The following is a 14,830-nucleotide window of genomic DNA, read 5'->3' as shown; positions in this document are numbered from 1 at the left end:
GTGGGAAGCGGGAGCTTGACCACTGCAGCATTTGTTGGCTCAGAGAATAGGCTAGAGTTCTTGGATTTTGAGTTTCAAAAGCCAGACTGTAGAACTTCAAAAATAAAAAGAATAATCATTGAAATTTCAAGCTCGGTGGGAGAAACAGAGCTAGAAAAGGAGATCTGAGAATTCACCCAAAATACAGCACAAAGAAGTAAATAAGTGGAAAATAGGGAAGAGTGAGAGGTGTGAAGAATAGAATGAGATGGTCCAACCTATGTCATGCAGAATTTCAGAAAGAGAGGTTGGAAAGAGCGAGAGGCAATCTTCAGAGAGACAGTGGCTAAGAAATCTCTAGAATTGAAGACACGTAAGTTTTCACATAGCAGAATCATGCCAGGTTCTGGGCCATCATGGTGCAATTCCAGACCTCAAAGAGAAGCCTTCTGGATCCCCTTGCTCCTAAAGTCTCTCTCTTCTGACCACCTCAGCCCTAACCACAGGACCTTGGCTTGTGCCCTGGACTTTAGACTGCTTCCATTCGCCATTCTTTGGTGAGCAAATTTTGCCTCCTTCATGAAACTGGGAGCTTCCTGAGGATAGGAGCCCTTCTCCCAGCCCCTGGTACTGGGGAAGGATGACAAGATAACTCTAACTCTGGTTAGAGTCCTGGGCAGGTAGCCCAATGCCTCATGTCCCATCTTCTCCACTTCTAAAATGGAATTAGAAATACCTGGTCAGGGCACTCTGAGATTATACGCTAGACACCCTGTTCCAGTTCTGTTTAATCCATTGTTTTTTAAATTTCACTGACTTTTTTTTTTTTTTTTTTTTTTTTTGCAGTACGCGGGCCTCTCACTGTTGTGGCCTCTCCCGTTGCGGAGCACAGGCTCCGGACGCGCAGGCCCAGCGGCCATGGCTCACGGGCCCAGCTGCTCCGCGGCATGTGGGATCTTCCCGGACCGGGGCACGAACCCGTGTCCCCTGCATCGGCAGGTGGACTGTCAACCACTGCGCCACCAGGGAAGCCCTCACTGACTATTTTTATTTCTAGATTCCCTCCCCTCTCCCCCGGACCAATTTTGCCTATTTCTTTCTCTTTCTTCGTATATTCATGAAGAACCGTAAAACAGTAGATTTCGAACTTAGTTTTAGCAGCAGAGCCCATTCATCAGATAAAAGTGTATTGTTGGAAAATCAATTCAAGTAGAATACAGGACCTGCTGGTTGAATTGGGTTGGGATGGAGACCCAGAGTCCAGCTGGCTCATTTCCCCCTTTTGCCTTAGATCACCCTTGAGGCGCCTTGGCTGGAACAAAGTTAGAAAACCATCCCCATCAGAAGCTTTAATGGAGCTTTCCCCAGAATGTGCTTCTGGGAACTCTGCTTCATGGTGCTGCATGAAAAAAAGTGTTCCATGGTCAAATAAGCTGGAGAAACACGGAATTAACCAAAGTTAATTGGATCTCTTCAGAATTTTTTTGAGGCTTCAGTATTCGCATTGTGCAGTAGGAGTCTTTGAGAGGGTAGCTGATGCGCCGAGTTCTATAAACCTACCTGCTTTATTAAGGATTACTCCTATAAGCAGAACACACTAGGGAAATGCTATGCTGGAGAATAATAACAAGAACATCAATAATAATAATTTTTCCTTTGTCTCCCCATCAAGATCTAGTATAGGGCTAGACACTGAAATGGGAGGGGAGGCAATAACTACTCTGGATTGAATATAAGCTTTGATCTCCCCCAATCCCAGAATCTAAAAAGGCCTGTGGGAAGCCCAGTGATTTCCAGGCTTTCTTTTTTCCTGCCTCTGTTCTGTAGCCACAAACACAGCCCAGCAGGCATGCACATGGAGAGCTGAGGTTCCATTGGTTCTTCCGACACCTCTGGCTGGGGCCCTGCCTCTGTCTCAGGGCTGAAACGGCCCTTTGGCCCGGGCAAGAGGCCCCAGTGCTCCAGCCTGGCCCGTGAGAGCTCTGGGAACCCTGGTTCCCACTTGCCCATCCGTTTCCCGGCAGCCCGAGAGGCTATCCCGGCTTCTCTTTCCTCTTCTAACTGGAGGAAAGAATTTCTGGAAATGCGGCTGGGCCAGTGACAATGAGGCAGGATGCCCCCGCTTCCTGCCCTGACCAGGCCAACCCCGCCAGCAGAACCCAGCGCCTCTCGGGAGCTGGGGCCCACAGAGGTAACCCTCTCCAGCCTGTCGGTGCCTCTGCAGAGGCAGGGGAGGGCCAGCTGAGCCCAACCCCTCCCTGGCTGCCCTTCCCCAACTCAGGCTCCGAGAACAGGACAGGCCCTCGCAGCAAGGCCGGAAAAGAGAGGCAGGTGCCCTGGAGTCTCTCCCAAGAGGCCACACCCCATGGTGGGTCTGCAGGGTCTCCTACCCACAGTCTTTCCCTCTTTCCTTCATACCTTGAACAGACACTGGGGGGAGTGGCTGCCCCTACCCCAGGTGCTGAGATGAAACAGTGAACAAGGCTGGGGGTCCAGAGTAGAGAGGGGTGGTCCAATAGGCAACTCGAGAATGTTAATATAATGTTTTAGGGCTTTGAGAGACATGCGCACAGCAGAAGCATTTAGTCCAGGCTGGATGAAGAATATCTTCCGGGGCTGGTGGGGCTTTGTGGGGGCACAGTTTATTAAGCAGCTTCCCTGGCTTCATGGCTAAGGATACACGAACTGAGTGAGACCCAGTCCTTGCTTTCAAGGAATTTCCTCTCTGGGTCACTCTGCCTCTCCCTGTCTTTCCCTCTTTTTTTCTGGTTCCCCTGGCTGGCTCTGTCCCGTCTTTCTCTCTGTCTTTAACCCCACATCTTCCTGACTCCCTGCCATGCCCTAGGACTTGTATTCCCAGGAAAGGTAAATAAATACTAGAAATTCAGCAGCCCCCCTTCCCACAGCTCCCTGGCTTGGTGTCCCATCCCCGGGGTCTGGGGGGCTCAGGAAATCTTCCCCATTGATGCACCCCTTGGGTCCCCTAGCTTACTTTGTTTCTCTCCTCGGTGACTCTGTTACTATGGCTACAGCCACATGAGCCAGCCATCCTTCCTGTGGGGGGAAGCTGGGCAGGAATTTTTGTACTTTAAAAAGTTGCTATTGGGGCTTCCCTGGTGGAGCAGGGGTTAAGAATCCGCCTGCCAATGCAGTGGACACGTTTTCGAGTCCTGGTCCAGGCAGATCCCACATGCCGCGGAGCAACTAAGCCCGTGCGCCACAGCTACTGAGCCTGCGCTCTAGAGCCCATGAGCCACAACTACTGAAGCCCGTGTGCCTAGAGCCCGTGCTTTGCAACAAGAGAAGCCACCTCAATGAGAAGCCTGCGCACCACAACGAGGAGCAACCTCCACTCTGCCCAACTAGAGAAAATAAAGTCAAAAATAAATAAATAAGTTTATTAAAAAAAAAAACAAAAAAAACCCACCTTTTTTTTTGGTTACTTCCCCTCAGACAATAACAACTTTTTTTTTTTTTTTTTTGGCTGTGTTGTATCTTCATTGCTGCGTGCGGGCTTTCTCTAGTTGCAGCCCGTGGAGGCTACTCTTTGTTGCGGTGCGCGGGCTTCTCATTGCGGTGGTTTCTCTTGTTCCAGAGCATGGGCTCTAGGCGCGCGGGCTTCAGTAGTTGTGTAGCACAGGCTTCAGTAATTGTGGCTCGCGGACCCTAGAGCGCAGGCTCAGTAGTTGTGGCACATGGGCTTAGTTGCTCCGCGGCATGTGGGATCTTCCCGGACCAGGCAACGAACCCGTGTCCCCTGCGTTGGCAGGCGGCTTCTTAACCACTGTGCCACCTGGGAGGTCCCTAGGAGGTTTTTTTTTTGCGGTACGTGGGCCTCTCACTGTTGTGGCCTCTCCCGTTGTGTAGCACAGGCTCTGGACGCGCAGGCTCAGCGGCCATGGCTCACGGGCCCCGCCGCTCCACGGCATGTGGGATCCTCCCGGACCGGGGCACGAACCCGTGTCCTCTGCATCGGCAGGCAGACTCTCAACCAGTGCGCCACCAGGGAAGCCCCCTAGGAGGTGTTTTACCTACAGACTGCACTTGGCTTTTCCTCACAAACGGGGTTTCCAAGGAAGGGATTCAAGGGTGTACTTGGGTCCAGAGGAGTGAGCAAGGGCCTGGGATGTCTGTCCCTCCCTTAGACTGGCAGCTGTCTGATGCCACAGCCATGTCCCTCAGTCTGGGTTCCTTGAGGGCAGGAGCCCTGCCTCTGCCATCTGACTGGATGTGTGACGATGCAGAGGCCCTGCCCCACCCCCCCAGGTCTGAGCAAGCATTGGGAGCCCACGGAGGCCCCCGGATGTTGCAGAAACCAGTGTTCCTTGGGGCTTGCTGGTCAAGATCCACCTCTTCCCAGACTCATCTCTTCAACCATTGCTGGGCTACCCCATCCCCTTTCCTACTCTCCGGAGCCCCGGAGACTCTCAGGCCTTGGCTTTGGAGAGCCACCGCACATCCCTCAGCCTGGCCCTGGCCCTGGCCCTCCGGCCTCATCAGCCCGGGCTCCCCTGCTCAGCGACCCCTCCAGCCTGCTTGCTCTCCAGCCCCCTCCCCATCCCATGTGCAGACTGGGCTGCTTCCCACCTCCGTGCCTTTGCTCAGGCCATTCCCTGGGCCTGGAGCTCCCTTCCCATCTCTCCACTTCTCAGTTTCACCATCCTTCCTGGCCCGGGACTGGTCCCACCTCCCAGCAGCCTGCCCTGAGTGCCCCACCCCATGCTGGCCTCTCCTCCCCGGCTCTGCGGTCCCTCCACGGCCAGGTGCCTGTCACTTTATGGAGACCGACACCTCCACACTCAGCCCCACACAAACACACAAGCTGGGGGAGCTGGGGGAGGAGGGCCGGGGCCACAGGATGATGGATGAGGCTGCAGTGGCTCCCTTCCCTGCTGCGGCTGTGGTCAGGAGATCTCCCCTCGAAGAAGCCTGATATTTTCCAGGAATTTCCTGAGGGGAGGAGACCAAGCATTCTGGAATGAGAGCCAGCTGTGGGGTTGAGGCCTGGGGATGGGGAGGAGGGCGCTCCGGGCTTCCTGGCTGAGTCAGCGACCATCCCCAGGTAATTTATGGGCTGAGTCAGGGCCGGGGTGGAGGTGGGGAGGGTCGGGGGGGTGTCTTCTAGGAAGTCTGTCAAGGGGAGAGCAGCCAGACCGGCTGGAAGTGAGGCCGGCCGAGTCCAGCACAGACCCTCCTCTCCCCTCCAGCGCTTGCTCTCCTGCCTGGAGACTAGAGAGGCCACGGCCAAGAGAGGGAGAGAACTGCAGGGGGATGGACGCAAGGCAGTAGAAGCAGGAAGCCTCTGGCAGGCCCTTGGGGCTCACGAAGACAGAGGGGGCACGGCTGGCAGGGAGCGGGCCTGAGCAGGCCTCAGGGCTAAGTTGGAGGTGAGGAGACCTCCAGCACCGGTGAGGTTCTGGCATCCCAGCCTGAGAGCTGCCCATTCTTCCTTCCTTCCTTGCCCGACCCCTTTCCCAGCAGGCCTGGCTTGTGCTGAAAAGCGGTTCTGGCTTCTGATCCCCCTTCTACCGTGGACCTGCTGGGCCACGCGGGCTCGGGGGCCTCCTCCTCTCTGAGCCTCAAGTCCTCACTTGGGCAAGATGGCCGGTCTCCTCTGAGCCCTGATATGGGGTTTACTCAGCTACAGCCAGGGAGTCCAGTCCAATGGCGGTGGCTTGGAAAACAAGGCTAAGCAAAAGCAAGCCTGGGGCTTCCTTGGTGGCGCAGTGGTTGGGAGTCTGCCTGCCGATGCAGGGGACACGAGTTCGTGCCCCGGTCCGGGAAGATCCCACATGCCACAGAGCGGCTGGGCCCGTGAGCCATGGCCGCTGAGCCTGCGCGTCCGGAGCCTGTGCTCCGCAACGGGAGAGGCCACAACAGTGAGAGGCCTGCGTACCGCAAAAAAAGAAAAAAAAAAAAGCAAGCCTGGGAGAGCTACCCTCTGAGGCCCGCTGCAGGGCTCGGCCTTGAAGAGCGGTGGGGCTGGGGGTAGGAAGGCCAGCGGGGAGAGGCTGAGCCTAGTCACTGTCACCTCCAGATTGGAGGAGCTGCAGGGGACGCAGGGCAGGGTGTGTCATCACACACAGGTACACACCCACACCCCCCAGAGTCCCAGGAAAAACCCGTTTCTGCCCACATCACCCAACATGAAGGCTTGGGTCCCACAGAAAGATGAGTCCTGATTTAAGCTCCTAGGAGGAGCTCCCTCCTGCTGACAGTGTGGTGGGAGCGTCCCTTAGGGCGAAGGGGCCCAGCTTTCCCATGTCATTCATGCACAGCTGTTGCATCATCACATCGGTTGCAGAATCATCCCACAGCAGATTCCAAGCAGGGCACTGCAGTCTTGGGGCTCCACGGCCCTGGTCTCAGCATCTTGGAGAGGCCCCTGGATTGCTGAGTTTCTTGCTTTGGCTCATGGCTCAAAGTCCTCAAGCCGGAGAGGAGTCCCTGTGAGGATGGTAGATTTCATAAACCCTGAATTAGGACGTAAGATCTGAAGAAGAATTTGGGGGCATTGTGATATTTTGTAAAGATATAAAAGGAATCTCATTTGTCAATGACTGATGAACTGTTTTTCTTGGTAAGACCAGCCGAGACGCAATCAAATCTGGACAGGAGGGTCCTGAACACACATGGAGGTCAGTAACAGAGCCCCCATCACCACCCAGCTTTGTTCCCTGGCTGCTCTGTGGAGCAGGGGTACCACGTAGAAGGGTGTTGAAATTATCTGGGCAAGAAATGCCAGAACAGAAATGGTGAGAGGCGGCTGGGGTCTGGAATATGTTGGAATCCAGCTGACAGGATTCTCGATGGACTGAACATGGAGTCTAAGAGAAAAGATTCAAGGACAATTCCAAGGTTTTGGCCTGAGCAGCTGAAGGCATGGAGTTGCCATGAACTCAAATAGAGAATGAGTTTTGTTGAACATTTAATAAATTTCTTTAATTGTCAAAAATCCAGAAATCAGGAATGGCTGGAACCAAGCAGGCCATCTGTGGGGTCCCCACTGCCCGCAGGGACCTCTGGCTCATCATACCACCCACCGCAGCCCTAGGGGTCCCAAGGGGCCCTGGTAGAGAAAGAAGGAGGCTCACCTTCCTGCCTCGGGGCGGGGGACGGGCAGCAGCCTGAAGGGGCTTGGCCTCCCTGAGTCCCCTGGGCTGATACAGGAGACCCGGTGCCCAGGCAGGGGGTGGTATTAGAACAGGAAGGGAGGTGTGTGGGCCTCTGTCTGCAGAGACCCACCTCTGGCTCACAGAGGCCCTTTCTCCTCAAACCTGGTGTGCTGTTTCCAGAGCCTTCTGGAGGAGGTGTCCGCAGGAGCTGAGGATGGCTGCTTTGATTCTCCCGGCCACAAACCCCTGCAGGCCTGGCTGACAGAGGCGTGCCTGTGCATCCAGGGCAAGCAAGCGCCTGGGGACTCACGGCCAGAGAGGCTGTGAGGATGGCTTTGTGTGGCTCTCAGGTTGCCCGTGGCCAAGTCCCCCGGCCAGGAGAAGCCCTTTTGGCTGCCAAAGCTCCTGAACTTAGGTTACCTGAGGAAGCAGACTTGTAGCCCATCTGTTGGTCATTGCTTCCCCTGTCTTGGGCCTGCTTGACCTGGGGGCCAAATTTCCTGTCCCCCCATATCTGCCGAGATGAGGGACAGGAAGCCAGTTCTGTGCAAAGAGCCAGGAGGACCACACTTTGTGAAGATACGGGTTCCAGGGCACCTCTCCAGACCTGCAAGGTCTGTGTCTCTGTGGGGAGAGGCCTTGAACCCTGCGTATTTACAGAGTTCCCCTGGTGATCTGATGGGGGTCGGGAGCCGCATGCTCCCCATACTACATGGAGAGACACCAAACTCAGAGAGTCAAAGCTGTGACCTTCAGGACAGGTGGCAGGTGGCATTTGGAGGGGTGTCCTGGGTGTCTGAGCACAAGAGAACCCTGGATCTTTGAGGGGTCTCAAGGGGGAACTGGCAGAGTTTGAGCCTAAAACAAGGATAAAGCCCCAGAGCGGATATCGCCATACGGGCTCAGACAAACCAAAGGCCTGAGCAGTTCTCCAGAAGCCAGTGCCAGCGAGGCCTTGCAGAGACATCCAGCGCCCGGAATAGGGGTCAGGGAGACTCTGCTTCTCATGGCACGAGAGACTGAGGCACATCGCTCGGAGCCCAGCTCCTTCCCTGAAGAGCGGAATCCCTGTTGCCAGCTCAGCCATATGAATGGCTCTTGATGTTTCCTGTGCCCCAGGTTGGGAGGGAGGATTTGGGAGGCTGGAACGGGGGCTAGGGTCGGCCTGGGACAGGGGGATGCGGGATCCCCTCTGGCCTTCATGGGATGAGCTGGCTGCCATGACCTGCTGCTCCTCCCCGTAAATTCTTTTTTTTTTTGCGGTACGCGGGCCTCTCACTGTTGTGGCCTCTCCCGTTGCGGAGCACAGGCTCCGGACGCACAGGCCCAGCGGCCATGGCTCGCGGGCCCAGCCGCTCCGCGGCATGTGGGATCTTCCCGGACCGGGGCACGAACCCGCGTCCCCTGCATCAACAGGCAGACTCTCAACCACTGCGCCACCAGGGAAGCCCCTCTCTGTAAACTCTTAACCCCGATCTGGAGAAAGGAGATCTCCAAGGGCGGGGGCTTGCCCACCCAGAAATACATTAAATAAAGACATGTGCTCTGCCCAGGTTTTACCTCATCAGGATCCCAGAGCATAAGACAAACGGCCCCATGTCTGGCTGGGAGGTGTACTTCATTCTCTCAGGTGAGCCCACAGCCTGGGGGTGAGTTTGGGAGAAGGGAGGAGGATGGTTTGGACCACATGGATCATGCAGACTTGGGGGCTGGGTGGGCCCTGGAGCTTGGCGCAAGGCTCAGTGCCAAGACCTCCAGAAATGCCCAGCCCTCCCTGGGGCCTGCTCAGGGATGGAGACAAAACCTAGCACCCTTTAATCGAGGGAGTTTATTCCTGAGATTTGTTCTAGGGGCATACACATATGTGTAAAGACTTAGCTATATGGTTGCTCTTTACTGTTATTTATAAGCCTGAAAAATTGAAAACAACCTAAATATCCAATAAGAGGGGATTGTTTAATAAATTATGAACCATCCAGAACATAAAACACAATGCAGCCTTTAAAAAATGATGCTGTAGAAGAACGTAGAAATAAGCCTAAAGCATAGTAAGCAGGAAAATAAAAAGCTGATAAATATAGAAAATAATCTGATTTAGAAAATTTGTCAATTCATTAAGAATGTTGGAAGGATATACACCAAAACATTGACAGGTTGTAAGATAAGGAGTAATTTTAGATTTCTTCTTTATCTCTTGTTTTGCTTTTGATTTTGGTTATCTGAATTTGTATCTTTTTCTAGAATTGCCATGCATTTATTTATACAAAGAGTACGAAAATGATTTAAAAATTATTATCAGTGTCATTATTTTACAAACCAGAACTTCTAAGATTTGGCTCAAGAAGGAGAATTTCCAGGCAGGAGGGCCGGCTGGATCAAACAGCCCTAACTCTATCTACCTCTGCTCACTCTCCCTTTTGGGTCACTTTCTTCATTCCCACGGCCTCTCCCTGCTTGCCCCTCAGGATGCCACTGTCCTTTCCATTCTCGGAACCAAGCATAGCTAGAAACCCAGTCTTTGGCTTCTTTAAGCAGAACACAGCTAAGAAACCTGTGATGATTATACTAGATAGAGTTAATAAGCCCTACAGGGAGACAATAGGAACAGAAACACAGCACCCAGAAGAACTATAAAACTAACCAGGCTTCCTTCAGTGAGGGTTCAGGCTCCCTCCAGAGGCACCCAGGTCCTGCCCATCCTCTGTGAAGATCCATGAGGGGACAGGCTGCACACCCAGTCCTCTGTCTCATCTTAATCTTTAGCATCTTCTTCCCTGGTTCACTCTTCACTTTGAAAAACCCATTCTTCCTCAGGTACTGGCTCTTGAGAATGACCTCCCTTCTCAGGAGGGACCCATCATGATATATTGGGAGAGGGCACTAGACTTCAGTCCAGTCTCCTGATAAAAGTATCGCAGGGCACCACTGAACCACAGCACTCACTGCAGAGGACATACACCTTACAAGCGTCAAAAGACTCTTGGGACTCAAGAAACTTCCAGACCCAAAGGGTAAATGCATGCTTGATATCCCTAAGCCTTTGTTAACACCACTCCATCCACATTCTGCCTCAGTGAAGCTGTGATAGGTAATCAGTGAATTATTTTTCTCCATCAAAAAAACTAATACCATTTAGCTGGAGAGGGTGTGGAGAAAAGGGAACCCACCTACACTGTTAGTGGGAATGTAGGTTGGTGCAGCCACTGTGGACAACAGTATGGAGGTTCCTCAGAAAACTAAAAATAGAATTACCATATGACCCAGCAATACAACTCCTGGGCATGTACTCGGACGAAATTATAATTTAAAAAGATACATGCACCCCTATGTTCATAGCACACTATTTACAGTAGCCAAGACATGGAAACAACCTAAACGTCCATCAACAGAGGAATGGATAAGGAAGATGTGGTACATGTATACAATGGAATATTACTCAGCCATTAAAAAGAACGAAATAATGCCATTTGCAGCAACATGGATGCAACTAGAGATGATCAAACTAACTGAAGTAAGTCAGAAAGAGAAAGATAGATACCATATGATATCACTTATATGTGGAATCTAAACTATGACAAATGAACTTATCAATGAAACAGAAATAAACTCACAGACATAGAGATCAGACTTGTGGTTGCCAAGGGGGAGGGGAGAGGGAGCAAGATGGACTGGGAGCTTGGGGTTAGTAGATGCAAACTATTACATATCGAATGGATAAACAACAAGGTCCTACTGTATAGCACAGGGGACTATGTTCAATATCCTGTGATAAACCATAAAGGCAAAGAATATAAAAAAAAAGAATGTGTATATGTGTATAACTGAGTCACTTTGTTGTACAGCAGAGATTGGCACAGCATTGTAAATCAACTATACTTCAATTTTAAAAAAATGCGGCCAAAAAAACTAATAGGGACTTCCCTGGTGGCGCAGTGGTTAAGAATCCGCCTGCCAATGCAGGGGACATGGGTTTGATCCCTGGTCTGGGAAGATCCCACATGCTGCAGAGCAACTAAGCCCGTGCGCTTCAGCTACTGAGCTTGCGAGCCACAACTACTGAGCCCGTGAGCCACAACTACTGAGCCCACACGCCACAACTACTGAAGCCTGCACACCTAAAGCCCACGCTCCGCAACAGAAGCAGCCACTGCAATGAGAAGCCCACGCACCGCAATGAAGGGTAGCCCCCACTCGCCACAATTAGAGAAAAGCCCATGCGCAGCAACGAAGACCCAACACAGCCAAAAACAAACAAACAAACAAAAAAACCAATAGCATTTAAAAATTGTGATATGAATATAGGTTCATCGTAAAAAATACTTTAAAATTTAGAAAAGTGTAAAGAGTAAAATAAAAATACCCTATAATCATTACACTAAATGGAGATAAGCATTATTGGCGTATTCACACACACATACACTTTTAAATAAAATCGAGATAATGTGTGTAGGTGTGTGTTTACATACAAACACACACACACGAAATTATGATTTTATAAATGGATATAAAATTATTCACACACACATATATAAAATTCTGATATTTTCCCATATAAATTACATCATAAGAATTTTCATAGGTCATTAAAATAGTCTTTAAAAATGTAATTTTAAATGGCTTTGTAGTATCCCATGGTATAGCACACTAATTATTAAACCAATCTCCTATTATCAGACATTTAAGCGATTCCCAAATTGGTTGTGATCATAAATAATAATTTAACAACATCCTTATACACACACCTTTGCATACATCTCTGGTTATTTCTTTAGGATAAATTCCTAGAAATAGAATTACCACATCAAAGGATGTGAACGCCTGCAAAGTTTTTGGTGTCTCCCATCAATGCATACTCATCAAATTGTATAAATGAGAACAAAAGTAAGAGGGAACCCCAGAGCAGTGCCTTACCACATTACTGCACATTCTGAGACCCATAGAAAGTTCCAGGGGTTCGGGTGCACCCCCTCCACCCACCCTATGTGACTCCCTTTTGGAGCCTGGCTGGAGGCTGAAGCCAGCAGCCCCCACTGCTCCCGGGCTGGGCCTGGCCCTTCCTGCTACCACACAGCTGCCCCCCTCAACTTCTCAGAAATGTCCCAGAGTCCAGGGAGAGCTGTGGCCAGCCGAGCAGAGGGAGGTCGGGAGGGGCAGTTGCTGTGCTGGGCTTAGTGGTCAGTGCACAACTTGTTCAGGTCCCTCTGGGGCTCCCAGCCCCTGGTGTGGGGCACCAAGCCCTCTCAGAAGCTCCTCTATGGAGGATTTCCTTCCAGCCCATCCTTGTGGCCTTCCGGGGAGGACACAGGGCAGGGACCACGCTCTTCTTCTTCACACGGGGCATCCAAGGCTCAGAGGGGTAGAGGGGGCTGCCTGAGGCCAGCAAGGTGTGAAAGATGGGACAGGACCTGGGACTCCAAGACACGACTCTAGTTCTCTCTCCACCACCCAGCGTTGCCAAAGCACAGAGGGGTGCGTCCCATGGGAAAGTGACCCAGTACCACCCGAGGTAGAGGTCCTGTGAGGAGCATGGGCTCACGCCTGTCATTTTCCACAAATAGTTACTCGGCACCTACTATGGGCCAATCACTGAGGAAAGAGGGGTGACCCAAAGAGGCGGGGCTCCTGCCCTCAAGAAACAACATTCTAGTGAGGGAACCAGGTAATAAACCCCAAAACATAGCCAATGGTGTTCAGAGCTGTGAAGAAAACAAAGCAGGGTAAAGTGGATGGGAAGTGATACGGAGAGGTGGATAACTTACAGATAGGGTAATCCAGGAAGGCCTCTCTAGGTTGATATTTGAGCAAAGGCCTGAAGGAAGGGAAGGAGCAAGTCCTGTGGGTATCTGGAGGAAGACCACTGAGGCAAAGGGAATAGCAAGTGCAAAGGTCCTGAGGCAGGAGCAAGCCTGGCATGCTTGAGTAGAAGTCAGGAAGCCAGTATGGTTGGAATGGAGTGACAAGTGGAGAATATAGGGAATGACGTCACAGAGCTCGCAGCATCCCCATCAGAGGAGAGGGGGTACTATTCGTGAGCTTCCTCTGGGCCTCAGGTACCATACAGGACACTTGACATCGGTTGTCATGAACCTTTGAGGTTAGGGGACCTTGCTGTGGCAGCCTGCTCTGGGGCAGAAGACAAGAGAATGGCAGAGGGGCTGGGGTAGGGTTCTACCTCCTGGTCAGTTGTTGATTCCAAGGCTGTGGGGAGGGAGAGTGTTCTAGAGCTCCAGCCACCCTGCTGTGCTGGGTGCTGAGTGTCCACGGTTGATCAGGCCATAACTCTGCTTCTAAGGGTCTCACAGTCCCTTGGAGACAACAGATGGGCACAGTCAACAAGTATATGGCAAGGAAATCCTGTCATTTGGGACAACATGGATGAACCTGGCGGATATTATGCTAAGTGAAATCAGCCAGACCCAGAAAGACAAATGCTGTGTGATCTCACTTACATGTGGAAGTTTAAAAAGTCCAGCTCACGGAACCAGAGAGTAGAATGGTGGTTACCAGGGGCTGGGAGGTGGTAGAAATGGGGAGATGTTGATCAAAGGGTTCAAAGTTTCAGATACACAGTATGAATAAATTCTGGAGATCTAATGTATAGCACTAGACTATAGTTAAAATATTATATACTTGACATTTGCTAAAGCATAGCTCTTAATTGTTTCCACAAAGGAAAAAAAGGTAATATGTGAAGTAATAGATTGTTAATTAGCTTGGTTGTGGTAATCATCTCACAGTGTATATGTATATCAAAACATCATGTCGTACACCTTAAATATATGCAATTTTTACTTGTCAATTATACCTCAAAAAACCTGGATGAAAGAAAGAAGGAAAGAAAGAGAGGGAGAGAAAGGAAGGGAGAGAAAGGAAGGGAGGGAGGGGGAGAGAGAGCGAGAGAGAAAGGAAGAAAGAAAGAAAGAAAGGAAGGAAGGAAGAAAGAAAGAAAAAAGAAAGAAAGGGAAAATGCATCTCTGCCACATAGATTTGTTAAGTGAAACAAATAAGTTAATGTCAATAAAAGCTGGTCACACAATAGCCTATGAAAAAATAAGTGCTCCTCAGGAACTTTCTGTATTTTCTGTTCAATTTTTCTGTGACCCTATCACTGCTCTAAAAAATAAAGTGGGTTTTTTGGGTGGTGGGGGCAGCACTGCACAGCGTGTAGGATCTTAGTTCCCCGACCAGGGATCGAACCCGAGCCCCCTGCAGTGGAAGCGCAGCATCCTAACCACTGCACCGCCAGGGAAGTCCTAATTATAAAGTTTATAAATGAAAAACAATTTAAAAAAAAAACAAGCATATGGCATGACAGGGAAGACTTCCTGGAGAAAGTGACGTTTGAGCTGGACCTTGAGGAATGAACAGGTGAACCAGATTTCAAACAGGTGGGGAAGGTGGAAAATGCACTTCACATACTTGTTTACTGAGGAGGGAACAGGAGGACCGTTCAGCAGTTGGCTATTAGGGTGTGGAGCACAGGGCCTTGATTTAGGGTCATCACTGGGATGTGGCACCCCTAGAAAGTAGAGAGTAAGAAGACAAGTGCACTGAGAAGAGAACCCTGGGGTACATGGCCATGTTGGAAGTGGGGTAGGAGAGCACTAGGACGGGGCTGAGGAAGAGGACCCAAGAGGCAGGAGGACCACCAGGGCAGTGGGCTGACACAAGATTTAAGAAAGAGCAATGTGGAAAATGTCAGACATTGCCAAGAACAAGAGAGAGAGGTGCTGAGA

Source organism: Mesoplodon mirus (genome assembly GCF_964341445.2).
Source record: "Mesoplodon mirus genome assembly, chromosome: 14".
Taxonomy (NCBI): Eukaryota; Metazoa; Chordata; class Mammalia; order Artiodactyla; family Ziphiidae; genus Mesoplodon; species Mesoplodon mirus.
Note: the sequence above shows the minus strand (reverse complement) of the source record.